This window comes from Piliocolobus tephrosceles, chromosome 1 (genome assembly GCF_002776525.5).
Source record: "Piliocolobus tephrosceles isolate RC106 chromosome 1, ASM277652v3, whole genome shotgun sequence".
Taxonomy (NCBI): domain Eukaryota; kingdom Metazoa; phylum Chordata; class Mammalia; order Primates; family Cercopithecidae; genus Piliocolobus; species Piliocolobus tephrosceles.
Window position 1 is genome coordinate 135,209,257 of NC_045434.1, and position 27,899 is coordinate 135,237,155.

Consider the following 27,899-nt stretch of genomic DNA (forward strand, 5'->3'; position numbering starts at 1 on the left):
AAAAAAACTACAATAGTAATACTATAATAATAACTTTTCATAAATAGTCTTTTTAAAAGTAATACTTTATTTTTAAAGTTCTTTAATTCTGAGCTCTAAAGTTCTAGAAGGCTCTATCTTTTAATTTTCAGAGGAAAACTCTCTTGGACTTTTAAAAACCATTTAAATATTTGAAGCTATATTAAATTTAGATTACAAATTTTCTCCTTTGCAGACAGCCCATACAAAAAATGACAAGGCAAGGAAAATTTGGAAAACAACCACTACAACAGCCTTTTTTTTTTCCCCCAAAAGGAAATAAAGATTTGAAACAAAATTTAAGCCGAAGATTAACATGGTATTTTGGGGAGACAGGAACTTGGTTCAAAAAGATAAGTAATGGATTATGAGGATTAGCCTGTGTACAGTAAATCTAAAGGTATTCACATATAGCACCTCTTTTCTCCTGATTATCCCCATAGAACATTTTGGCATTTTGGAAAAATAAAGATTTTAAAATATTTTTGTTCTGATTTTTCAGCTATTTTTCCTATTTCTCAAAGTGATATACAAGACTATCAGGGTTATATCCACTTGTATAAGAACAAAAGCTTTCTTCCATTATACTTAAGATGACCAATACAAAGCAACAAACCCTGGAAGCCAATATACTGCAGGCATTAATTCTGATTCAGAGAGACTGGTATCTTCATCTCTAGAACAGTAGGCATATGTGGGTACTCCTCAACAGAAACTGAGGGGAGAACTGGTAAAACTGTTTCAGTAATTATAACCTAGAAAACAGGGTGGTAGTTTCCCAAGTGCAAAATTGTGTATGTTCCCACTGTGCTACATAGCTGAAGCTTACAACAGCTAGCTATAAAAGGTAAAATGACTGTCATGCCCTATAAAGAAAACAATAGTAGAAAACATGCATAGAGTGAAACTGGGCAAAGTCTTATAAGCTTTCAAATGCACAACTCTAGATGTTCCCAAAAATCGATTAGGGCAAACTACCAACTACATTCTACTCTTTGAAACTTTTTTTTTGCAACGGGAAGTCTTTTGTGTTAAAACTCTTCACATGCAGTCTCATGCCAAATGCCACGTAGTCCAAGTTATATTCTCTATTTGAAGTGAGCACAATTTGGAAATTTTTCATCTTGGAGCTTCTGGACTTTAGACTAAAAATCAAAAGCTGAGAGATATGCTGTACATACTTTTTGATAAGAAATACTAGAAACAGGCATTTAATTGCTGTCTCAGTTTCCATTACCTTAAAATAAGGGGATGCTGATCTTCAATGTTCCTTAGTCTTAAGATTGTGTTTTTTAAGTTAGTATACCATTACTTTACATTTGTGTAATCCAATAGAGCTTTAAGAAATGATTACCTATACATCTGATAAGGCATCAAGCATAAATTTTAAGTCCACTTCTTATGTACTTAAAGGTAAGAATACTCATTATTTGCTTTATAAGAACTGTTCTATTTTTGGGATTTTCATTTAGTTTTTTTTTAATGAGTCAAGATTTGTTAAGAGTTGGTTACTACATAACATGCCAACCCTGTTAACTGAAAACACAGAAACAAAAGAATTAATATTTACAGTCAACCAATAGACAAGGTGTACTTGCTGGCATAACTATTTTCTCCCTTTCTTTGGCATAACTATTTTCAGCTTAATCATTTGGAGTGTTACTGCCATCTACAAAGAGGCATTCCAAGGACATATTTTATTGTCAGAAACTTTATTATTAGAAGTACAAATAACATGGAAATAGAAAGTTGGGTTAAAGACATGAATTCCATACCTACTCTAGGGTCACAGGAACAAAGAAAGGAAAAATCACTGTATACTAGAAAAGTTGTGAAAAGACTCTTGGAGAATGTTTGACTTTACTAGGCCTAAAACCTAGTATGATTAACGAAAGTAAGTTGGGGGAAAAGGCATAATTGGAAAAGAATGATGATATATTCTTTTTGGATATGGAAAATGTCAGATATAGAAATTTAGTCAAATGGGAGAGAGAACAGACATTGGTTTCAAAAGTCTATAGAAAAAAGCTGAAACTGAAGATGTGTAACTAGATTATTAATAGATAAACAAAAAGAAAGGCATATAACAAATGACATGGTAAAACCACTAAGAAGAAAATAAAAGGCCAGGTGCGGTGGCTCATGCCTGTAATCCCAGCACTTTGGGAGGCCGAGGAGGGTGAATCACCTGAGGTTGGGAGTTCGAGACCAGCCTGACCAACATGGAGAAACCCTGTCTTGACTAAAAACACAAAATTAGCCAGCGTGGTGGTGCATGCCTGTAATCCCAGCTACTCGGTAGGCTGAGGCAGGAGAATCGCTTGAACCTGGAAGGCGGAGATTGCGGTGAGCCGAGATCGCGCCATTGCACTCTAGCCTGGGCAACAAAAGCGAAACTCCGTCTCAAAGAAAAAAAGAAAGAAAGAAAAAGAAAAAAGAAAAGAAAAATTATTGTTTTCCAAAAAGAACCAATTACATCAGCCTCTAAGACATTCCTAGAAACCTTTTAAAATACCTTGATCTTTCATGCTGTGGTATACATTTTCTAAAACACAGTGCTCTTTCCCTTTGAGGGTTAACTAGATTAAGTATAAGCACTAGTAAATAAACTTTTAGATCTGTAGATCTATGCTTCTCAAACTTAAATGTGTATATGAATCACTTGAGCTTATTAAAATGCAGATTATGAGTCAGTAAGCGACGGCATGGGGGAGGAGGAGCATTCTGCATGGGTAATAAGCTCCCATGTGATGGTCAAAGATTGCTAGTCCATGAACCACAGTTTGAGTAGCAAAGTTTTAGATGAATTTCTGTAAATCAGCTTTAATATTAAATTAGATTTTGGGAAAGTGGAAAAATACTACATGAGTGAATTCCACTGAAAAGTTCAATAGAAAATGCTTTAAACACAGCAAAAGTAAAGATGAATTCTGATCTAAAGGTACTTTAGAAAGCCATATTAAATGTGAACATGTGTGCATGGAAACAGAAGCCTAAAAAAATTCAAGATCTTGAAACCTAATAAAATCTACCTTATTAAAAGCCATGAATAATTCCACTAAGAGAACAGGAATGACTGTTGTGCTTCTGTAGTAAAACTGCTGTGAACAGTAAGAAAACTAGAGACATTATGTCACTTGAGACAATAAAAATTCGTTCAGTGTATTACTTTATTTACTGCCTGTAAACTTTCTAGTGAAATGGACTTATTAACTTAGACAAGCATATTTGAGACAAGCATATTACTTTAAAAAATAATTCTCAGCAGTAGCCCTATAGAAAATTCACTGACCTATAAAAAACATGCTCCTGAGTGCTATATGTTCCTGTGGATGTTGAATGTATTTGGTCATGCATTAACTGTGCTGGTCAATCCTGAGGACATTGTAGTACTTACATCAAATTTTTCTAAGCATTTAAAAGCTGGTTATATATAAGAACAAAGATATATTGGAAACCCTTAGCAAGATAAAAACAAAGATTAGACTTAAAGAATTAGGTATGGACCAACACAAGGATATCCTTGACCTCTAAGTAGGTCTTACCTTCTGTAGCAAACTGGTACAGCAAGTGAAAAGTTAGTAAGAATCACATATTGCTTCATTCAGATGGTGGACAATTATGATCGAAGGTGTAATACAGTAGGCCTCCTTCATCTGCAGTTTCACGACCCATGGTTTTAATTATTCACAGTCAACCACAGTCTGAAAATATTAAGTGAAAAATTCCAGAAATAAACAATTCAAAAGTTTTAAATTGCACACTATTGTGAGTAGTGTGATGAAATCTTAAACCACCCTGTCCCACTCAGGACATTATTGTTCCTCTGCCAGTGCCTTCATGCTGTATATGCTACCCTTCCCTCCCCACCCACACAGTCACTTTTATCAGATTAAGTGACACTACACATAGAGTTCAGTACTACCTGTGGTTTCAGGCATCTACCGGGGGGTCTTAGAACATATTCCTCATGGATAAGGAGGGACTACTGTATTTTCTTAGTTTAATCTCAAATACCTCAAGCAGTATTTGCATTTGGGACACAGCCTTACTCCTCCATATGTTTATAAGATAAAGATCACAGAACTTAGCCTATTACTGTATTTCTTTAAACAAACTCTCTTTCATCCTTAGCTTTTAAGAACACAATTTACACAGGTGAATATATCGTAAAAGATATACTTTTTGATAATGGCTTCAGTGTACCACTTACTAGTTTTTTACGCATTTGAACTCTTGATCTGTATTTCAAAGTTGCTGAAATTTTTGCTCAGCTCTTAAGCCTCAAAGTCACTGTTATCAGATGGGTTTCCAGAAATCCTGCTCTGACTCTGGTAGTGATTAAACTACCAAACTTAAAGGAGAACTTATATGTAGATATTATATGCAGAAAATTCAGTTCTCTGCAGTTCTCCTCCCACCCCCAACCCCCATGATTAGGCCTCCATTACCAGCCTCTCTAGGCTCCTTAGCCATGCAAAACTACTTTTTGCTTGATCTCCATCTGGCACTGAGAATTAGAAAATTCCCTCAAAGAAAAGACCAGAATAAATATGGAGATCACTTCAGGAGCTTCTCTTATCTCAAGAATCACAGACCCTCAAGTCGAACCTACACCGGTTGCTCTCCAAGGCATTCAAATAGCTGTTGTGTATATATATGGTCTAACGTTTATAAGGTTTCAGTAGGATAATTCATTTGATACAAAGTACTCAACACAGAACCAGGCTTACTAAATTTCAGTTACTAGGGTTTTCATTTCCAAAAGTTTTGTCTGGTTCCTTTTCAAATCTGCTATGCTGCTTTTTGTGATTTCCTTGGAGATATCTTCATATGTATTGTAATTCATAAGCATATTTATTTTAAATATGTATCTAATATTTTTAATATGCCAAGTCTATGGAATTCCAATTCTGCTGTCTCTTCTTGCTGGTTCTCCTTCAGTTGTCTGTTTCTTCGTATGCTTTATCTTTGACTACTTGCTGGAAAATGTAATTGTAGGGGTTCACTGAGGTCTAGGATAATATGTCTCATCTGTAGAGGCTTACATTTGCTTTGGGGGACAGTATGAGATTGGACCATCTCCAGTCAAGATGGGCTACATGTACCTGAAACACAAACACTTATGAAAGGCAGTCTATGGCCATATTTCTGTTACTTGCTGATATTTTTATTTTTTGAGATGGAGTTTCACTGTTGCCCAGGCTGGAGTGCAATGGCACAATCTCAACTCACCACAACCTCTGCCTCCCGGGTTCAAGCGATTCTCTTGCCTCAGCCTCCCGAGTAGTTGGGATTACTGGGACGCGCCACCAAGCCCAGTTAATTTTGTATTTTTAGTAGAGACGGGATTTTTCCATGTTGGTCAGGCTGGTCTCGAAATCCCAACCTCAAGTGATCCGCCCACCTCAGCCTTCCAAAGTGCTGGGATTACAGGCATGAGCCACTGTACCCAGCCTTTGGTACTTCTTTTAAAAATCTCTTTCTATTTTGTTTTCCTTTTCTGCTCAGCATTAAACCATCCTTCTCTACTGTCCCTACCTAGTTACAGGCTATCATTAAAAAAATGGGTATCTTTTTGGAGCTTAAGAGTTTAAAGCATTTAAATATTACATATTTTATCCAATATGTTGATCTAGGTAATTTAATACCTCATTTTAAGAAACCAGCCACCACTTGGTGCTTTCTCATCATCTTAATTATCACCTTTTCAGAGAGACCTTATCAGAGCACTGAATCTAAAATCACTCCACCAATCATTCTTTATCTCTCTACCCTCTATTGTTTCCTGCACAGCACTTACTAGTCAATGAAATTGTCTTATTTACTTATTATTATTTATTTTGCTATCCCTAAAGAGAACATAAAGCTCCAAAGAAAGCAGAAGCTTGTCTCTTTTGTTTGGTATGTAACCCCAGAATTTATCTACCAGTTACTGACATAGTATAACTTTCAATAAATATTGAAAGAATGCATTAAATCAATAAAGAAGATCACAAACCAGAGATCTCTTCCCCTACCCCACAAAATTTCATTTCTTATGCATAGAAAAAAGAAAAAAAATTTCATTTCCTCTCTTTAAACAAACGTACTATTTCTAACACCTCAATCCCAAGTGGCGACATCTAATCCCCTTTCTTTCTTACTCCTGATGTCACCTCTATGTTGCCCAGGAATTGCTATGTAGTGAGAAATAAAACATAATGTTGGTGTTTTTAAGAGCTTTCTAATAGCACAGAGTGAAAATAATTCCAGATCATATCCTGGCAAATAGATTAATATTCATCAGAGCTCTTAAATACCAAGGTAATTAAACCTGCAATATGGGTAACTATTTTTACATAGATATGTTAATGCTTAGGGTGAATAGCTTACATTAGATTTAAATTTTGACGTTTATGTGCACACTTTTGAAAACAAATAGGTCAATTATAAAATCAAGTGTAGATTTTTGCTTTCATTTCCCAATTGAGAAACAAGAAATTCAACACTTAAATAGACATGCAGGTTTAGACTCCTTCATCTCAAAGAGCAATGACAAAACAGTAGAGTTGGGAAAGGAAGAAAAAAATCCTGTAACTTTATCAAGTTCCAACTTTTTATTCTTGACACATGCAGTACCTCTTATGCAAGCATTAATGAACTTTATTTTAAAGCAGTGTAAAGCTACAAAAAGAGTTTTGTCATAAGAAAAGGATGATTCGAAATTTGAAATATTCACATTCCTATTCTAAGTATCCTTAGTTAACAGATTTCCGGAAAACTTCATTATTTAACAAAAGTATGTACTTTCTGTTAAATGAAGATACTTGGTCGACGTACTACCAATCAGTGTTAAGCAAATACGTTTTTTAGTTCATTAAATTCCTTAAGAAACAATATAGCTTTCATTCTGCAATAAAAAGACCCTAAAACATTTTTACTTGTCCCAGAATTGGACTTAACCACTGAGACCCTACTACAAAGCCTCTTTCACTGTTAAAGATTAAATTGTACTTTATACTATCCTGAAACAGTCACTATTAATTTGTTTTAAAGAAACTGAATTCTCAAAAAAAGGACAGTAACCTCTTTGTGTAACAAATTTCAATCTCATATTACAGCTCTTATCACAAGTACTTTTGTATTCTACAACTGGTCTACACTCAGAGGTGTTTTAACTACGGGGCCTAGTAAACTGTAACAAAGCCAAGGAATTTTGTTGCCCATAATGAAGTTAAGAGAAACTTCATCTAATTTCTCTACATAGCATACACATACACCCACTAAAGAGCACTGAAAATAAAATGTATAAAACTGCATTATCTGTGGAACATTATCTTGTACCTATACAAACACAAGTTTATCAAATTGCATCAGGAGGAAATGCAATCACACTGAATGAATTATATAATGATGAAATGATTATATTAAGCTTTCCCTCGGTGTGATTTAGCAAATGTGAATTTACATAAATGTACAATGATGCTTCATAGGTAATATAATTCACATGGAAGCAGGAATAAGGTGTTTCTTTAACATACTTCTTAGAACACTACATTTATAAACTGTTAAGTATCTGAAGGAAAAAAAAATTTTCCTCTCTAAAATACTGGGGATTTTAGTTTAAGTTAAAAGTTTTAAAAAAGGGCACACTTTTCCCACCCCTCCTCGCTGCCTTTCTCACCTAAAGCTAGGCCCCCTTTGCAACACTGCTTATCAGCTCAGAGACAGCAGTAGTAAACCTGTGTTCCCATATTACCCAACCTTTTGGAAGCCTGAAGATAAATCTTTTTTGTCTTGTCACTATATAGAATTTCTGGCTTTTTGTTAAGACACTATTTAAGCAAGTCCCCCACGTCACTGCCTTGAAAGAGATACACTTTTGAACTGAGGCCTCTCTCAAGTGATGGGTACAGCACACTTTAATAAACTTATTTTTCTTTTGTTAATCTGACTTTTGTTTTCAAGAGAATATCTCAACTAACAATCCAAAAAAGGAAACAAAATAAATTATGTTTTCTCCCCTACATATCCATATAGCATTTTTATATGGTACTGGTAATGATACAAGGACATGATCTATATAGAATCTAGCTGAGTCATATAGTAAATATGTATCTTACTGATAAGAATGCACTTATAAAGCCTCTAAGGAGAGGGTAACTAGTCAGCTTTTAAATTATCTATAAATAAAGAAAACAAAACCTTAAAATAGTATGCTTCAGCAGACATGTAAGTGGGAACAAACCCCCCAAACAACACCAAAGTCAACACTGCTGTATTTTTCAAAAGGAAACAATTTTGATCAAAGCACTAGATAAACATACGTAATCAATACAGGGGTACCCTCCCTGCCAAATCCTATTATCAGTTTTTAGATTTCTAAGTATGGTTGCGTACATTACAAACTGCACCTTTTATCACAGGGGATTTAAAAGCTTTTGAAATGAAAGTCAGTTGTTGAGGGTTTGGGACACGCTACCCCAAAATACAGTACCTGGAATACTGAATACTTTAAGATGAAGGAATTTGAGAAACAGCAGGTACAGGAAAGACTTGGTGACCTTCCCCTGATGCCAGTCATAAGACTCTTCTGTGAGAGGGACCCTCCCTACACTGGGAGGAAAGGAACATAGACACAGACCCCAAGAAGAAAGTGAACAAACAGGCCTTGCTAAGTTTCCCCCGGTTTATTACACTTAGCTCATACTTTTTATCTTATTCAATTCTTCTACAATCCCCTTCATCAAAACTAGAATAAAAACAGTCAGGTTCAGCTACTTCAGGTCTTCATTTCCTTATGAAGGCTCCTGTGTCAAACAAAACTTAAATAAGCCGGGCGCGGTGGCTCATGCCTGTAATCCCAGCACTTTGGGAGGCTGAGGCGGGCGAATCATGAGGTCAGGAGATCAAGATCATCCTGGCTAACATGGTGAAACCCCATCTCTACTAAAAATACAAAAATTAGCCAGGCGTGGTTGCGGGCGCCTGTAGTCCCATCTACTCAGGAGGCTGAGGCAGGAGAATGTCGTGAACCCGGGAGGCGGATCTTGCAGTGAGCTGAGATTGGGCCCCTGCACTCCAGCCTGGGCGACAGAGAGAGACTCTGTCTCAAAAACAAACAAACAAACAAAAAACAAACAAACAAAACTTACATTAAATAAATTTGTATGGTTTTGTCTTGTGCATCTGTCTTGTAAAGGACCCCAGCCAATGAAGCTAAGACTGGTAAAAGAAAAAGATATTTTTTTCCCCTATAGAGTATATAAACAAAAAACTTGCCAGGCACCGTAGCTCACGTCTGTAATGCCAGCAATTTGGGAGGCCAAGGTGGGCGGATTACCTGAGGTCAGGAGTTGGAGACCAGCCTCACCAACATGGAGAAACCCCGTCTCTACTTAAAATACAAAATTAGCCAGGCATGGTGGTGCATGCCTATATTCCCAGCTACTCAGGAGGCTGAGGCAGGAGAATCTCTTGGACCCGGGAGGTGGAGGTTGAGGTGAGCCGAGATTGTGCCATTGCACTCCATGCCTCTGGGCAGCAAAAGCGAAACTCCATCTCAAAAAAAAAAAAAGAAACAGAAAATTAAAGTTTTACAAAACTCCAAGTAACCCAAATTTTCAGTGCATGAGTTATGCTAGATGAGAATGTTAAAACCTATTCTTTTTAAGGCTTAAATCAGCAGGACCAGTTTCGAGAAAGACAATTTTTTCACAGAACAAGGGTGGGGGAGTGGGAGAATGGGGGATGGGGGGAGTGGGAGAATGGGGGGTGGGGGAAGTGGTTTCAGGATGAAACTGTTCTACCTCAGATTAGATTTTCTTAAGGAGTGCAACCTAGATCCCTTAGATGCGCAGTTCACAATAGGGTTAATGCTCCTATGAGAATCTAATGCTGCCCCTGATCTGACAGGAGGCAGAGCTCAGGTGGTAATGCCACTCACCTCCTGCTGTGCAGCCCAGTTCCTAACAGACCACAAACCAGTACCGGTCCGTGGCCCTGGGGTTGGGGACCCCTGGCTTAAAGTATATTTAATTGTTCTGATTACTAAAATGAGTCTTCTTTCTTAGAAAGATTATTTTGTACATACTTTATCCTCTTCTATTGATACGTTAATGTGAGTAGTAAAGGGCCCAACTATGCTAAGCTTACATTTTCTCATTTAATCCACACAGCAACTCTGTGAGGCACAAGTCTTATCTCCATTTTGCAGATGAGAAAACAGAGCCTTGGAAAGTTTAAGCTTCTTACCAAAGGAAGTGGCACACTTGAGATATAAGCTTAGTATGTTTAACTCAAATATAAGCTCTTTATGTTGTTAAATTAAGTATAGCCTGAAGCTGCCTCCTCACATATTTTAGGTTCAGCTTAAAGGTATCTGGATATAGTGAACTACAACCTAAGTAGATGTGTAAATACATTATAACCTACTACTGTACCAATGACAAGGCTTCAGCCAATCACAGGAGGCTAACTATTCAATCCCTGTTCATATAAGGCAAACACCAACCTGTAACCAATACAGCAGTTCCTATACCTCACTTCCGTTTTCTGTACGCATTTTCCTTTCTCTGTCCTTAAATATTATCTGACAATGTGGGAACCCTAGAGTCACTATGAACCTATCATGTTTCAGGGGGGCTACCAGATTTGCAAATCATTCCTTGCTCAATTAAACTCTGTTAAATTCATCTAAAGTCTTTTTTTTTTTTGGAACAGATGGCATCAGAGTGGGGCACGAAGTAGAGCATCTAGCAAGCCCCAAGAGCAGCCAGTGACCAAGAGAAGTACCCACTGGGCCCATTCTGTCCATTCCTCTCTCACAACAACCAGAGACTGTGGGTAAGTTCTCTCAGTGGAGCTTCAGAATCCAAGATTTTGTGGTTTTGAGCTATACAGGTTTGAGCAAATTTTTTATCTGAACTTGGTTCAGAAGTCACAATAGAAACTGGACAGGGTCCGACTGGGCACTCAGGCCTGTAATCCCAGCACTTGGGGAGGCCCAGGCAGGCGGATCCCCCGAGGTCGGAAGTTTAAGACCAGCCTGACCTACATGGAGAAACTCCATCTCTACTAAAAAAAAAAAAAAAAAATACAAAATTAGCCAGGCATGGTGGCATATGCCTGTAATCCCAGTTACTTGGGAGGCTGAGGCAGGAGAATCACTCAAACCTGGGAGGTGGAGGTTGCGATGAGCCGAGATCGTGCCATTGCGCTCCAGGCTTGCCAACAAAAGCAAAACTCCGTCTCAAAAAAAATACTACAGGGGGTGTAAACTGTAGCTTTTGAAAATTCACAGGGATTTATTTATTCTATCTTTGATTCTCTTTCTTGTAAGGTTAGGTAGGAAAAATCATTGGCTAAGCTGATCAAGGAAATCTGAGAGGCAAAACCAAGATTCGATATAAAAATGTGATGCTTAATTTCTGAAGAACTGAGTACTCTACCTTCCAGCTAAATCTACATTTACACATAGAAGCTTTAGGCTCCAGAAGCAGCAAATGCTCACAAAAAAAAGGCAAAATCATACAAACAACAATCTTAAATTACTGTGGAATGTTCCAAATAAACAACATTGGATTTTAAGAACTGCATTTAAAAACAAGTTCTCCTAAATAGGAACGCTTTTACACTGTTGGTGGGAATGTAAATTAGTTCAACCATTATGGAAGACAGTGTGGCAATTCCTCAAGGATCTAGAACCAGAAATATCATTTGACCCAGCAATCCCATTACCGGGTATATACCCAAAGGATTATATTTCATCCTACTATAAAGACACATGCATACATATGTTTACTGTGGCACTGTTCACAATAGCAAAGACTTGGAACCAACCCAAATGCCCATCAATGACAGACTAGATAAAGAAACTGTGGCACATACATCATGGAATACTATACAGCCATAAAAAGGATGAGTCCATGTCCTTTGCAGGGACATGGATGAAGCGGGAAACCATCATTCTGAGCAAACTAACACAAAAACAGAAAACCAAACACCACATATTCTCACTAATAAGGAGGAGCTGAACAATGAGAACACATGGACATGGTGAGGGGAACATCACACACTGGGGCCTGTTGGAGGCTAGTGGGCTAGGGGAGGGATAGCATTAGGAGAAACACCTAATGTAGATGACAGGTTGATGGGTGCAGAAAACCACCATGGCACGTATATACCTATGTAACAAACCTGCATGTTATGCACATATATCCCAAAACTTAAAGTATATTAATAAATAAATAAGTTCTCCTGAATTTGGCTGACCCAAGGATGCCTACTGATGTGCAGATGCTTCCAAAAAAACTACAATATTTTTATTGCTTCTTTTGAAAGCCTCTTTATAAAAGGCAAATAAAAAGCTTAAGCAACTAGTTGACTTAAAAAAATTGAATCTGCAAACCTTTTGGTTAAATTACTATACTGCCCTGAATGTGAAAATAAAGGTGGATAAAGTGTTTGTTAATAGAAGGTAAGCCCTCAGGTAGCTTGCAGATTCTTTATAAGAGCTATCCATGTGGAGTCCAGGCAGAGAGAATACTTTCTTTGCCCTATTAGTTAATGGGCCTAGCCCCAAGCTCAGTCATTTTAGTTAAAAAACCACAGCTAAGTTATAAGGACTGTCTACTGAACTAAATTTGTCTCTAAAATATACCTTTCTGTCTTTTAGCTGGCTATTTTGAAACATGTTTATAAAGGAAATTTACATCTATAAAGGAAATCTCCATTTTTAAGGGTGTCTGCCTCTAAGCCAGAAAGAAAGGGAGGACTGAGTAGTGAAACTCTTATCATTGATCAGTGGCTTAAATTTACATAACAAGTCTTCCCTTTGCTACATCTTTCCTTGTTTGAGCAAATGATGGCTCCACCATCTCCACCAGTCATCAGAAAGTTTAGAAAAGGCTATTTTTAAAAAATCTTACTTTCCATCTTCTTGATGTAACTGAAAAAGAAAACCCTTTCATTTTCCCACAGATCTTCATCCCCACTGCAAGTGGAGCTGAGGTGAGAGAGACTAGCAACCTTTATTTGGATCAGCATGGACAGTGAGTCTCTCTCATCCTGGACATATGAATTGTAATTGAAAAAATGAATGGCGATCCAGTGGTCACAGACAAAAAAGGTAAAAAGGAAGATTTTCCAAAACAGCCCCAATTTCTTAAATCAGGATTATTTTATCTGATAAATTCCTACCTTCTAGTTGAATAGAAATGGCTGGTTTCTTTGGATGGTTGCTGTACATTAAAGTTTTAAGTGCCATGATTACAAGCATGTCCCTGCTACAGGGCCATTTGACTTGTAAACAGCAAGACAATGATGTTCCTAGAACAAAATGAATAAGATAGACTAACAGGAGATAAGATCAGAAAGGTAATGGCAGGGCCAGATAATTGCAGTGTGGACCACAGAAGACTTAGGTCAAGGAAGAGGCAAGATAATCTGCAGCCAGATCTCCAAAATGATCTGGAACATGAGATAGGAGCTACCTGACTCTGTGGCTTTCAGAAGAAAGCATTATTATCAGCTCCTTAGGCTGATTCTGCAGTATGGTTTTGAAAGACTTTCCTGGAAGCTCAACCTGCTCCTTTAGCCCTCCTAACAATTCTCTATGCTTTAATATCTTGCTGAAACTAGCTACAGTAGATTCTCTTGTCTGCAAATAAGAACCCTGGGTAGGGCCGGACGTGGTGGCTCACGCCTGTAATCCCAGCACTTTGGGAGCCCGAGGCGCATGAATCACGAGGTCGGGAGTTCGAGACCAGCCTGGCCAACGTGGTAAAACCCTGTCTCTACTAAAATATAAAAATTAGCCGGGCATGGCGGCAGGCGCCTGTAATTCCAGCTACTCAGAGGGCTGAGGCAGGAGAATCACTTGAACCTGGGAGGTGGAGGTTGCAGTGAGTTAAGATCATGCCACTTAATGGAGGAAAGCGTGTAACAGTAGCCCTGAAATCAGGGAGGGAAAAAAAGCAGTCCCAGGCAGAACAGAGAGTATCTACCCAGGTCTATGGTGAGTGAGAAAATGCAAAGGTCATGGCAGTTAGGTGGTGTATTATTTTTCTATGACTGTCATAAGGAATTACCGTAATTTGGTGGCTTAAAGGAACACAAATTTATTATGTTACTGCTCTGAAGGTAAAAAAACTAAAATTAGTCCCACTAGGCAGAAATCAAGGTGTCAGCAGGGCTGTTTCATTCTGGAGTCTTTAGGGGGAGAATCCATTTTCTTGCCTTAACCAGCTTGTAGATGTTGCCCTCATTCCTTTGTTCATGCTTCCCACTCCTCCATCTTCAACGCCAGCAATGGCCAATAAAGTCTTTCTCAAATAGCACTTTTGGTTCCCTCTTCCACAATTTAAGGATCCTAGTGATTAACACTGGGCAATGTAAATAATCCAAAATAATCTTATTTTAAAGATACCTAATTAACAATCTTAATGTCATTTGTTATTTTAATTCCCCTTTGGCACATACATTAACATATCCACAAATTCCAAGGATTAGGACACAGACATCTTGCAGGCAGGGGGACTATTCTGCCTACTACAAGTGAGCGAATCAGAAGACTGGCTGGGTAATAGGGTTTTTAGATAGAACAATTTTGAAGCAGTAAGACACCAACCTAACTTAACGCAGCCCTGAAGCTGACAAAGTATAACTAAGGTAACTGTAACAAACACAGTCCAGAAAAGACCTTTTCTGTTACAAATTTACATCGATAAATATTTATATAAGAAGTTACTTGAAAATAAAACCCACTGATAAACCTTAAATCACATACTTAAGGAAATCACTTTTAATAAATTAAGAAGGAAAGTAAAACAATACTTAGCAAATACAGCAGATAAAATAATCCTGATTGAGGCCGGGCGCGGTGGCTCAAGCCTGTAATCCCAGCACTTTGGGAGGGCCAAGGCGGGCGGGCGGATCACAAGGTCAGGAGTTCGAGACCAGCCTGGCCAATACGGTGAAACTCCATCTCTACTAAAAATACAAAAATTAGCCGGGAGTGGTGGTGGACGCCTGTAGTCCCAGCTGCTCGGGAGGCTGAGGCAGGAGAATCGCTTGAACCCGGGAGGCGGAGGTTGTAGCAAGCCGAGATCGGGCCACTGCACTCCAGCCTGAGCAACACAGCGAGACTCGATCTCAAAAAAAATAATAATAATAATAATCCTGATTGTAACAAATTGGGGCTGTTCTGGAAAATGTGGGAGAACTATTTTATTTTTCAAAAAAAAAAGAGCCAAGCTCATTAGTGCATTGCTAACAGGTAATAATGATCACATTAACACGTCAAGCAAAGCTCATACAATTTAGGTAATTTTATAAAAGAAGAATGATTTGTTTTTTTTCAAAAAACAAAAACACAGGTGTCAATTCCTACCTTCTAGTTGAATAGAAATTGTTGGTTTCTTTGGCTGATTGCTGTAGATTAAAATTTTAAGCACCATGAATTAAAGTACAGTAAGGGGGAACAAGCATGTAGTAAAATATCATAAAAGGCTTAGAAGCTTTGGTCTTCGAAAATTTTTTCCTACAGATAAAATCTCTAAACTAAGGAGAGTAAGATTGCCATTTATGCTCCTGCCAGGTATTTTTCAAGCAAACAACATAGGCTGTTGTTATTTTTTGAGGAAATTTAACCTCAAATGCATTCCAAAAATCAATTTTAAATGTATACCAAGATTGAAATCGGGATTATTCTGTTAGAAATGTATATACTCTTTTTTTTTTTTTTTTTTTTTTTGAGACGGAGTCTGGCTGTCTCCCAGGCTGGAGTGCAGTGGCGCAATCACAGCTCACTGCAAGCTCTGCCTCCCGGGTTCATGCCATTCTCCTGCCTCAGCCTCCCGAGTGGCTGGGACTACAGGTGCCCGCCACCATTCCCAGCTACTTTTTTGTATTTTTAGTAGAGACAGGGTTTCACCATGTTAGCTAGGATGGGTCTTGATCTCCTGACCTCATGATCTGCCCGCCTCAGCTTCCCAAAGTGCTGGGATTACAGGCGTGAGTTAACCGCACCCAGCCAAAGCAGAATAACTGGATATAAACATTTAGGGTACTATGGGAGTCTGATATATCTTTTTAATTTCCTATAAATGCTAACAGGATACTTCTTAATGAATAATTCTTCTATTCAATTAGACTCAACTCCTATCTGTAAGAAATGGCATAACTTTTTCTTTTTTTTTTTTGAGACAGAGATTTCTTCTTGTCACCCAGGTTGGAGTGCAGTGGCGTGATCTGGACTCACTGCAATCTCTGCCTCTTGGGATCAAGTGATTCTCCCGCCTCAGCCTCCCTAGTAGCTGGGATTACAGGTGCACGCCACCACACCCAGCTAATTTTTTATTTTAGTAGAGATGGCGTTTCACTGTGTTGGCCAAACTGGTCTCGAACTCCTGACCTCAGGTGATCTGTCCACCTCTAGCCTCCCAAAGTGCTGGGATTACAGGCACGAACCACCGCGTCCAACATTACATTTCTTTTAAACATTTAACTCACAAGAAGCTACTTAAATCCCATAAGAAAACACGACTAAGCTCAGCATATCTTAAACAATATCTAATTTTCCTTCCTTTTATTGAATTCTTATATATCCAGACCCTAATTAGTCAGCTGACCTCCATTTTCTCTAACTTTGATGCAGGGATTGCTTCCTCAGAAAAGCTTCCTCCTGGAAAGTGTTGAGGAAACCAAATGAATTCCAAGCTAATTATCTTGTAAACTGGGCAGGTTAGATTACTATGTAGCTAGTAATTCTGAATCGGACATCAGAATCCTATGAAAACATCCATTTCTAGGGCTGACTGGAAATTACCTTCAGGCTGTCTCTTACTGTTTTTTACCTCAAATATATATATTAATTTGTGACTCTGGAAAAATTAACTGACTCTCCTGGGCTTCAATTTTCTCATCTATACTACCTACTTTTTACAAGGTTAGAAATACTACATGCTAATGCCTCATGCAATGTGTGATAAATACCAGGCATCTAATAAACGGTTATTATTCAGTTGAAATTTCTTTTTTTTTGAGACAGAGCCTTGCTCTGTCACCCAGGCTAGAGTACAATGGCGCAATCTCAGCTCACTGCAACCTTTGCCTCCTGGATTCAAGCAATTGTCCTGCCTCAGCATCCCAAGTAGCTGGGATTAGAGGTGCCCGCTACCGTGCCCAGCTAATTTTTGTATTTTTAGTAGAGTCCGGGTTTCACCATCTTGGCCAGGCTGGTCTCGAACTCCTGACGCTCCTTCTTGAAGCATTATTCTATTACTAGGCAATATACCATACTGTTGTGCTAAGATGTACTCTTCGAATCAGATTTTAACATCAATTCACAATAATAGTTATTCAAAATTAAGTACTATTTTAATATGGTTTGGCTTTGTGTCCCCACCCAAATCTCATCTCAAATTGTAATCCCCATGTGCTGAGGGAGGGGCCTGTAATCGTGTGTCGAGGGAGGGAGGTGACTGGATCATAAGGGTGGTTTCTCCCATGCTGTTCTCATGATAGCGAGTGAGGTCTCGCAAGATCTGATAGTTAAAAAGTGGCAGCTTCTCCTACGCTCTCTCTCCTAACACCATGTAAGACATGCCTTGTTTCCCCTTCACCTTCTGGCATGATTTTAATTTTCCTGAGATCTCCCCCACCATGTGGAGAGAGAACTGTGAGATAATTATTCCTCTTTCCTTTATTAATTACCCAGTCTCAGGTATTCTTTACAGCAGTGTAAAAACAGACTAATACAGAAAATTGTTACCAGGAGTAGGGCACTGCTATAAAGATCATGTGAAAGTGAAATAATTTTCGCTTCCTGAAAATGTGGAAGTGATGTTGGAACTGGGTAACAGACAGAGACGGGGACAGTTTGGAGGGCTCAGGAAAAGACAGGAAGAAGGAAAGTTTGGAACCTCCTAGAGACTTGCTGAATGGCTTTGACCAAAAGGCTGATAGTGATTTGGAAAACGGAGTCCAGGCTGAGGTGGTCTCAGATGGAGACAAATAATTTATTGAATATTGGAGCAAAGATCCCTCTTGCTATGCTTTAGCAAAGAGACTGGCGGCATTTTCCTCTGCTATAGAGATCTGTAGAACTTTGAACTTCAGAGAGATGATTTAGGTTATCTGGCAGAATAAATTTCTAAGCAGCAAAGCATGCAAGAGGTAACATGGCTTTTTCTGAAAGCTTTCAGTCATATGTGTTCACAAAGAAACTGAAATTGGAACTTATGTTCAAAAGGGAAGCAGAGTATAAAGGTTTGGAAAATCTGTAGCCTGACCATGTGGTAGAAAAGAAAAAGTCATTTTCTGGGGAGGAATTTGAGCCAGCTGCAGAAATGTGCGTAAGTAACAAGGAGCCAAATTTAATAGCCAAGATAATGGGGAAAATGTCTCTAGAGCCCGTCAGACATCTTCATGGCAGCCCCTCCCATCATAGGCCCAGAGGCCTAAGAAGGATCAATGGTATCATCAGCTGGGCCTCTGCTGCTCTGTGCAGCCCCAGGAGAGCACCCTGCATTCCAGCTGCTCCAGCTCCAGCTGTGGCTAAAAGGGGCCAAGGTACAGCTTAGGCCATTGCTTCAGAGGGTGCATGTCCCCAAGCACTGGCAGCTTCCATGTGGTGCTGGGCCTGTGGGTGCACAGAAGACAACAGCTGAGGTTTGGGAACCTCTGCCTAGATTTCAGAGCTTGTATGGAAACACTTGGATAGTCAAGCAGAAGTGTGCTGCAGGGGCAGAGCCCTCATGGAGAACCTCTGCTAGGACAGTGTGGAAAGGAAATGTGGGGTTGGAGCCTCCACAGAGAGTCCCCACTGGGGCACTGCCTAGTTGAGCTATGAGAAGAGGGCCACCATCCTCCAGACCACAGAAACGTAGGTCCACCAACAGCTTGCACTGGGTACCTGGAAACACTGCAGGCACTCAGTGCCAGCCCAGGAAAGCAGTGACAAGGGCTATACCCTGCAGAGTCACAAGGGCAGAATGCCCAAGGCCGTGGGAGCCTATTCCTTGCATCAGTGTGCCCTGGAAGTGAAACATGGAGTCAAAGGGATTTTGGAGATTTAAGATTTAATGACTGCCCAGCCGGGTTTCTGACTTGCATGGGGCCTATGGCCCCTTTGTTTTGGCCAATTTCTCCAAGTTGCAATGGGAACATTTTACCCAATGCCTGTACCCCCACTGTATCTTGGAAGTAACTAGCTTGTTTGTCATTTTATAAGATCACAGGTGGAAGGGGCTTGTCTCAGATGAGACTTTGGACTTGGACTTTTGGGTTAATGTTAGAATGAGTTAAGACTTAGGGGGACTATTGGGAAGGTATGATTGTGTTTTGAAATGTGAGAAGGACAGGAGATTTGGGAGGGGCCTGGGGTGGAATGATATGGTTTGGCTTTGTATCCCAACCCAAATCTCATCTCAAATTATAATTCCCATGTGTCGAGGGAGGGACCTGTAATCCCCACAGGTTGAGGGAGCGAGGGAGGTGACTGGATCACGGGAGTGGGTTCCCCCATGCTGTTCTCATGACAGTGAGTTCTCACATGATCTGATGGTTAAAAAGTGGTAGTTCCCCACCCCTCTCCTGCTGCCTTGTAAGACCATGCCTTGCTTCCCCTTTGCCTTCCACCATGATTCTAACTTTCCTGAGGCCTCCCTAACCATGCAGAACTGTGAGTCAGTTAAACCTCTTTCCTTTATACATTATCCAGTCTCAGGTATTTTTATAGCAGTGTGAAAACAGACTAATACATATTTTATATACTCATATATTACACACTTTTTAGCCAGAAAGAACTAACTATAGTGAATTTTCCACTATTTCTTTTCTTTTTTACAAAAATGACAATTTTCTGTTAATAAATACTGAGCAATTTTTAAAATCATACTTTCCATTTTGTCCATATCTTAATAGTACTGCAAACTGACCAAAAATAAGAACTACCTTCCTAGAGCTAAAATTAACATTCAATCATAAAAAGCCTTGGATTTACTTGGTATAAATCACAATAAGCCCTGGACTTACTTGGCATAATTAAGGTAAAATGTTCAATAATACTTAGCACTTTTCGGTCACCACTGGCAACAGGAAAGTCAAATTAAACATCATCCCTAAATTATTAATTTATTTTTTATGTAATTATTTGCAATTTTTAAATTAACAATATATGCACACCGAAGAAATTTTAGTTAAGAAAAAAAAAAAAATCAATGAATTGGATCATCCTAGAACCACTGCTAGCATTTTCTTGACATTGTTTCCTTTCACAAGCATTTTTTAAAATGAGGTTATAGTTGGTATATATACAGTTTTGCAATATATATTATTTATTTAATATTACTATTTTCACTGAATATTGTATACATTGTCTTTGAAGGCACAATGTCAGATACGTTTCATGACGGTTATATTTTAATTTTGTATTCATTAATTTATCATATGTCTCTCTCACTACAATGCAAGTTCCCTCAAAGCAGGGGCCATGATTCTCATTTATCACTGTATACTCAATGCTTAGCACATTGCCTGACATAGAGTGAGCAGGCATTCAATACACAGTTTTTGAATGAATGAATGAACTTATTTAGCAATTCTCTTGTTAGAGATAATTCTCCCTTAATGCAACAAATACATTTTTTCTCACCATACCTTATCTAAGTAATTTAATTTGTCTTTTATATTGAGCAAGATTTTCCAAAGAAGAAATAGTATATCCAGTGAAGACAGGGTAATCTTAAGCAGAAGTACAAACAAGTAAGAATATACTTCATGCCCTTTAGGGTGGCTACTAAAAAAAGAAAGAAAATAATAAGTGTTAGTTAGCAAGGATGTGAATTAACTGGAATCCTTGTGCATTACTGGTGGAAATGTAAAACTATGCAGCTGCCCTGGAAAATGGTATGATGATTCCTCAAAAAGAGAAAGATAGAATTACCATATGACTGAGCAATTCCACTTCTGGGTCTACAGTCAGAAGAAGTAAAGGCAGGCACTCAAACAGATATTTGTACACCCAGGTTCATGGTAGCACTAGTCACAAAAAGCCAAAGGGTAGAAGTAATCCAAGTGTCCATGAAGGGATGAATGGATTAATAAAATGTGTATACATTCAATGTAATAGTACTCAGCCTTAAAAATGAAATTCCACACATGCTATATAACATGAATAAACATTGAAGACATTAAGTGAAAAAGGACACAACAATATGAATACAAAATCCAGTGCTAATATGACTCTGTTTACATGAGGTACCTGGAATAGTCAAATTCACAGAGAGAGAGAGAGAGAACAGTGGTTACCCAGGGGCTGGGGGAAGGAGAAAATGGAAAGTTATTGTTTAACGGGTGTAGAGTTTGAGTTTGACATGATGATAAAGTTCTGTAAATAGATAGTGATAATGGTTGCACAACTCTATGAACGTAATGTTAATGAATAAAATACACTAAAAAATTGTTTCAAATGACAAGTTTTATGTATATTTTATTACAATGAAAAATAATTGAAAAGCAAATAAGAATAAAGATTTGCAGCTGGGGACAGTGGTTCACGCCTATAATCCTAGCATTTTAGGGGGCCGAGGCAGGTGGGTTGCTTAAACTCAAGAGTTCGAGACCAGCCTGGGCAACATGGCAAAACCCCATCTCTATAAAAAAATTAACCAGGTGTGGTGGCACGTGCCTGTAATCCCAGCTACTTGGGTGCTGAGGTAGGAGGATCGCTTGGGTCCAGGTAGGGCGCAGTGAGCCAAGATCACGCCACTGCACTCCAGCCTGGGTGACAGAGTGAGGGCCTGTCTCACACAAAAAAAAAAAGATTCACAAGTAAAAATTCTTAGGAATCAGGAATCAGTATTTTTCAAATAAAATATTTCTCCTTTTAGACAAAAGGGACTGAGATACAGTCCTGCATCTATTTTACCACTATCAATATATTATATTCTTAATTTTTAAAATTCCATTTCTATTATTATATATATGTAATTATTCAGTTGGAATGTAATTATAAACTACATATTCTCAATGTTCAGATCTTCTGCAACATGCCAAATTATACAACCACAAACTTACTACACGCTTAACCACAGTATCATCTGATAATTTAGATGCTGGTCTATTCAAATACGGACAGTCTACTTTGTGGCTATATATGGATATGAGGATTCAAGAAAAAGGACTACTAGGGATTTCAAAATTGGTATTCCGGACTTATTAAATAGAAAACTGCCTCTTTAAAAATTTCTCACGAGTATTCCCTTTTTGAGTAAAACTTGCCTAGCACAGATACATCTGAATTTGTCTCTGAGACGTTGCCCAATATTTAAGTGATTAAAACATGCATGATACATGATAAATTCTTAAAATTCACTTAAAACTTACAAATATTTAGGGTTCGCTAAGATTTTTATCAGATTTTATATGTGTTCAGTTATGCGTCTCCTAATGACAGACAGATGTTCTGAAAACCGCCTTTATTCAGTGATTTCATCATTGTGCGAACATCAGAGTGCACTTACACAAACCTATTAATAGATGCTATAGCCTACTGCTTATAGGCTACAAACCTATACAGCATGTTACTGTACTAAATTAGGCAATTCTAACACAAGGGTATTTGTGTATCTAGGCATAGAAAAGATCATGTGTTGCACTACAAGTTATGACAGGTATGATGTCATTAGGAGATAGGAATTTTTTAGCTCTACTATAATTTTATGGGACCACCACTGTATATGCAGTCGTTTGTTGATTAAAACATCCTTATGTGGTACATGACTGTATTGAAACCACAAAATCAATGACCCAAAACTTTCCTTCAGTTACTTTTTAACTTCTCATGTTCTCTGTATCTTTATATTTCTGCATCTCTGAAAAACAAAGTAAGCATTACCTTCAGCTAATGTACTCATTTCTCTCAAGTAATTAGCCATAAAAGCATTACCAAATAGTCAGTAGAACAGAAAGAAGACCTGATAAATTTGACACTGCCTCGCTTTCTCTTGGGCTTGAGGTTAAAAGGCCTTTCCTATTTGAAAAGCTGCTTAGGTATTAAGTGAGTATCTTCATTTTAAGTACAAGACTTGATATTTTATTAGATGGTCTTCCATATGCTCAGATGACCAGGAATCATAATTCTGTCTCAGTAAATGTCACAACAGTCACATTACTTTAGGATATGACATTACAAATATGTAGTATGCCTTAAGGCTGCCAAGACAATATAATACAAAATATCTCAAGTTAATCAAAGACATGTCAGCCTTACAATATACAACTACTGGTGCAAATCTTCTCACTCCCTTGTGTGTGCCTCTGAAAGTCAAATTCTTTTATTTGGGAGGTCTTTGTTAGCAAATGACAATTTGCCACTTGCCAATCATCCTCAATTTGTGTGGCTTTGACTACTAGTGTATACATTGTCTGATGATATAAACAAAGAAAAAGATTAAGCTTTAGTATGGGGTTAATATCCATCATGTAGGTAATTATTAGCCTGACAAGAATTGCATAATATTCTTTCAAGAAATTTAACGTAATAAAAGTAAAGTTAATATGAAACACAAAATCATTTATACCAAACCAGATTATGATGCCATGGTTTTTCTTTTCTTTCTTTTTTTTTTTTTTTTTTTTTTGAGACAAGGTTTCTCTCTGTTGCCCAGGCTGGAACACAGTGGTGTGATCATAGCTCATGTATCCTTGAAAACCCAGGCTCAAACATCCTCCCACTTCAGCCTCTCAAGTAGCTAGGACTACAACGTACATTTTTTATTTCTGGTAGAGACAGAGTCTCGCTATGCTGCCCAGGCTGGACTGGAACTTCTGGCCTCAAGGGGTCCTCTGGCCTTGACCTCCCGTAATGCTGGTACTACAAGTATGAGCCACCACACTCAGCCCACTGCCATGGTTTTCAAGAGAATAAGTAAAAAAATGGGCAGCAGAAGACACTGGGCATGTTTTCTTTTTAAAAAAAATATGCAATTTTATGAAGAAAAGATGGATTTACAAAGTGTTTCATGCTATAGAAATAACAGACTCATTCAAAGAAATTCCTTTTCATTTCATTTAATTTGAATATGTTATTCACTGAATTTGTCAAAAGTAGTATTAAATTAAGCTCATATTTTTTTTTCTTAAAAATGTTTTAGCTTTATCTTGCCAGTTCTTAATTGAGAAAAAAATCAATTCTAATTATACCTAACCAAAGCCATGGTTTCTGAAAGCTTTAGTCTTTCTAACTTATATCCCATTAGGAAGCATTCAGCACTGTCCTAATACAAACTTTCCAACAGAACAGTTCATCCTCCTTACTCCTGGGAATAAGCAGCCAGTAGATCACTTCAATGGCAGATAAAAAGATGAAATAGCAGGTTACTTTGCCATGGTAACTTTAAAAATTCTAAACAGATCACTTTCTCCTATTTAAATATAAATGTGGTCTAAAGCAGCTGCTACAATGACTGACAAGTTCTCAATCAAAATCTATTACCATGAGGGTTTCCAACTCAGAATGTGTAACATCTGCCACTGAATAGAAACAGAAACTTTAAATCTATTATTCCAAACTATGTTTCTGCTATAGATACGTAAATTGCAGCAATTGAGTCTAATCATAATAATGCATTTAATAAACATGCACTTTGGTTTTATTCTAGATAATTAGGACAAAAAATGCCAAAGATACATTTGCCATGGCACTTTAAATTTGGATTTGTAAAGCTGAAGCTCATGAGAACTATTTAAATCCTCCAAAGTATTTGGCCAAAATTTACAGCCTGTAGAAATAGCCAGTAGAAAGGTGGTGATTTTTAGTTATTAGCCCCTATACTTCACCCTTAAAATAGGTTCTCACAGTTGTATAACCAGATAACAAAATTTATAAACTTTTCCAATTGATAATGATTTTAAATATATATAAAGATTTACTAAATGCCCTCAGTTACATTTAAAAGAATACCATAGCATTTGGTACAAGGTATAAGGCAAACAATGCCTTAAGCTGTAAAAATTACCTCAGATTTAAATTGAACACATATTTAGAATTTATCCAACAGTTTAATGCCATCTTGATATCAACAAAATTTTATTACCCACACTAATTATGTGAGTCAAAAGTCCTGCCCTTCCCTTTAAGCAGTCTCATTTACTAGCTTATCTACAGATTCAGAATTTCTATTGACACATATTACTATCTACATAGCTATATATCATCATTTCAGCTTTCTCCCCTCAGCCTTTGCTCTTTCTAAGGAAGAGCTACAGAATAATTTTATCTCAATCAGAGAAAAGAAAGATTAAGGTGCCTTTTTTATGCAGCCAATTAGCATTTTGAGCACTATAAATTACAACAGTACTTCTTCCTTTGCCTACCACCAAAATCGGAAAAGCTTAAAAAAAAAAAAAAAGAAAGAAAGAAAAAGAAAAGAAAAACACTCATCTCTTTTCCATAGAAAATGACTTAGATCACATGGAAAGCAACAAGATTTTAAAATATACATATAAAACTTTTCTCTCTACCAAAGTCCTTGAGTACTTTGGAAGAGAATAAATTATATGTAAGGTTCATATAGATACACAAAGGTATGCCAACCGAACAGATCTTAAAAACTACAGATTACCAAATAATAACTTTCAGGAGCTCACCAGAATCCAGCCAGTTCTGTGGTTACAAAGGGAAAAATAAAATTATGTACTCAAAGGAGTCCCAAGAAGTTGACTTCCGTCAATTTGAATCTCTAGATAATCAAACTCCCTAATCAATTTAAAAGATTCTAAAGAGACCAAAAGAGATCAGAAAGATCCTGAGTTTTGAATCTACTTAAGAAGAAAAAGAATAACTTGAGAGTTTCAGACCTAAAGACATGCCAAAATGCTATGCCTACTAAAGGAAAACATTGTTTAAACACCAGTGGGTCTTAATGTGTGGGTTTTCGACACCAAGCAATTCTCCAGTTCTCTGCAGTCACCAACTGAGTGCCCTACAATTTAACCCAATTCTGCTCAGAGTTAGTGCAGAACCCACAGCTTAAGGGTTCAGTCCCACGGCTGCTCCCACTTCAGATGCCAATTCCAAGTAGGGGTCCTCAGATTATCCACAAACTTCTGTCTGGCTTGGTTATAAATGAGAGGTTCCCATGACATCCTCCATTAGGTTTGATAATTTACTATGACAACTCACAAAACTCAGGAAAGCACTTTAGTTACATTTACCAGTTTATTATAATGAATGCAACTCAGAAAACAGCCAAATGGAAGAGATGTGTAAGGCAAGGTAGAGACGGTGCACAGAACTTCCATGGCCTCTCTGGATTCACCACACTCCCAGCATTTCAATGCAACCTAGAAGCTCTCCAGATCCCATAGTTTAATAAGTTTTAGCATTCATCATGTAGGTATAATCGATTATTAATTCAATCTCCAGTCCCTCTCTCCTTTCCAGAAGATGGCAGTGGGGCTGAATTTCCAAGGTTCTAGTTATAGTGTGGACTTTCTGGTGACCAGCCCCCATTCTGAAGCTATGCAGGAGCCTAGTGTCAGCCCATTAGAACAAAAGACTCTACTATCACCCCCAAAATTTAAAGGGACTTAGGAGTTCTGAGACAGGAACCAGGGCCAATGACCAAATATTAAAATAGAATATAGGACAGTACTCCTACAACTCAGGAAATTATAAGAGCTTTCATGTTCTCTGTGTCAGGAACTGGGGGTAGGACCAAAAATACTCATTTCAAAAGTACACTATAAGGTTTTGGGAAAAAATTAAGATAGAAGATATTTCCTTCATCCCAAAAGCTCCTCAGCTCCCTTTGGGTCAATTTCCCACTCTTAGCCCAAGGCAACCAACAATGTACTGGCATTGTAGTCTAGTTTTGCCTTTTCTAGAATTTCATATTTATCCCTTACTAATAATAATTCTGTGAGGTAATTTGAGGCACAACAAAGGTAAGCAACTTGCACAACTTCACAGGACTCCAAGATTAGAATTTAGGGTTTGATATCCGATCTGTCTAATGCCAAGTCCTACTATTAGGTGATACTACAAGATTTGGATCTTGTTCATTTTTGCATCCCTAGCATTTTTCGTTTTTGCATACTTGACTGTTGAATAAAATGAATTTAAGGAAACTGATCTAAACTTGATCCAAAAAAAAAAAAAAAGATTCATTTTGAATGATAAATCCATAGGTCTTGGTAATTAGATTTAAGAACAAAAACAAAGACCATAAATTTACACAAATTTAAAAAAATTTTGAGAACAAAGAAAGATCCTTAGATTTTATCTGCCTAGTCTCAAAGTGTCTCCCAAGAAATTTATTAACTGCAAAGGGAAAGATAGCTTTACAATGGAGAAACCCAGCAGAAACCCCCTTAACAAGTGGTCAAGGTCGGTATCACCAGTAAAAAAGACATACATCATGAACCAATCCCATGATAAAAGACATACTGTTTCTGTGATATTGTTGTCAAATATGCATAACTCTGTCCCAATCATGAGAGTACACTGTGCAAACTCAAAGTGCAGTGATAAAAGACAAAACGTCTGCAGAACTATCACAGACTGCAGAATAAAGACAACTAAATCTAATGCGCAATCCTGGATTATAAGCTGATCAGAAAAAAAGCACTAGAGGAAAAACACGTGGAATTCAAATAAGGCCTGCAGTTAACAATATGTATGTCAACCTGCTAGTTTTAATAACTGTCCCATGGTTATGCAAAATGTTAACATATGATGAAACTGTGTAAGGAACACAGTAGTCCCAGCACCCCATCCCCAGGGGATGCGCCCCAAGACCCCCAGTGGATGCCTGAAACTGCAAAAAATATTGAACACTACGTATGTACTAAATTTTATTCTTTTTTTTTTTTTTTTTTTTTTTTTTTTTTTT

General features: G+C 37.8%; 1 protein-coding gene across 3 annotated transcripts in view; it reads right to left on the reverse strand.

The window, feature by feature from the left end:
- Positions 1-27,899, reverse strand: part of HS2ST1 (heparan sulfate 2-O-sulfotransferase 1) — a 203,283-nt gene that overhangs the window by 119,248 nt on the left and 56,136 nt on the right. The window contains exon 2 of one of the 3 annotated variants that reach the window (XM_023208270.1): positions 3,564-3,722. The exons of the other annotated variants lie outside the window; for them this stretch is intronic. The gene's annotated coding sequence lies outside the window, so the exon portion shown is untranslated. The remainder of the gene's footprint in view (positions 1-3,563; positions 3,723-27,899) is intronic. 3 annotated transcript variants of the gene reach the window in all.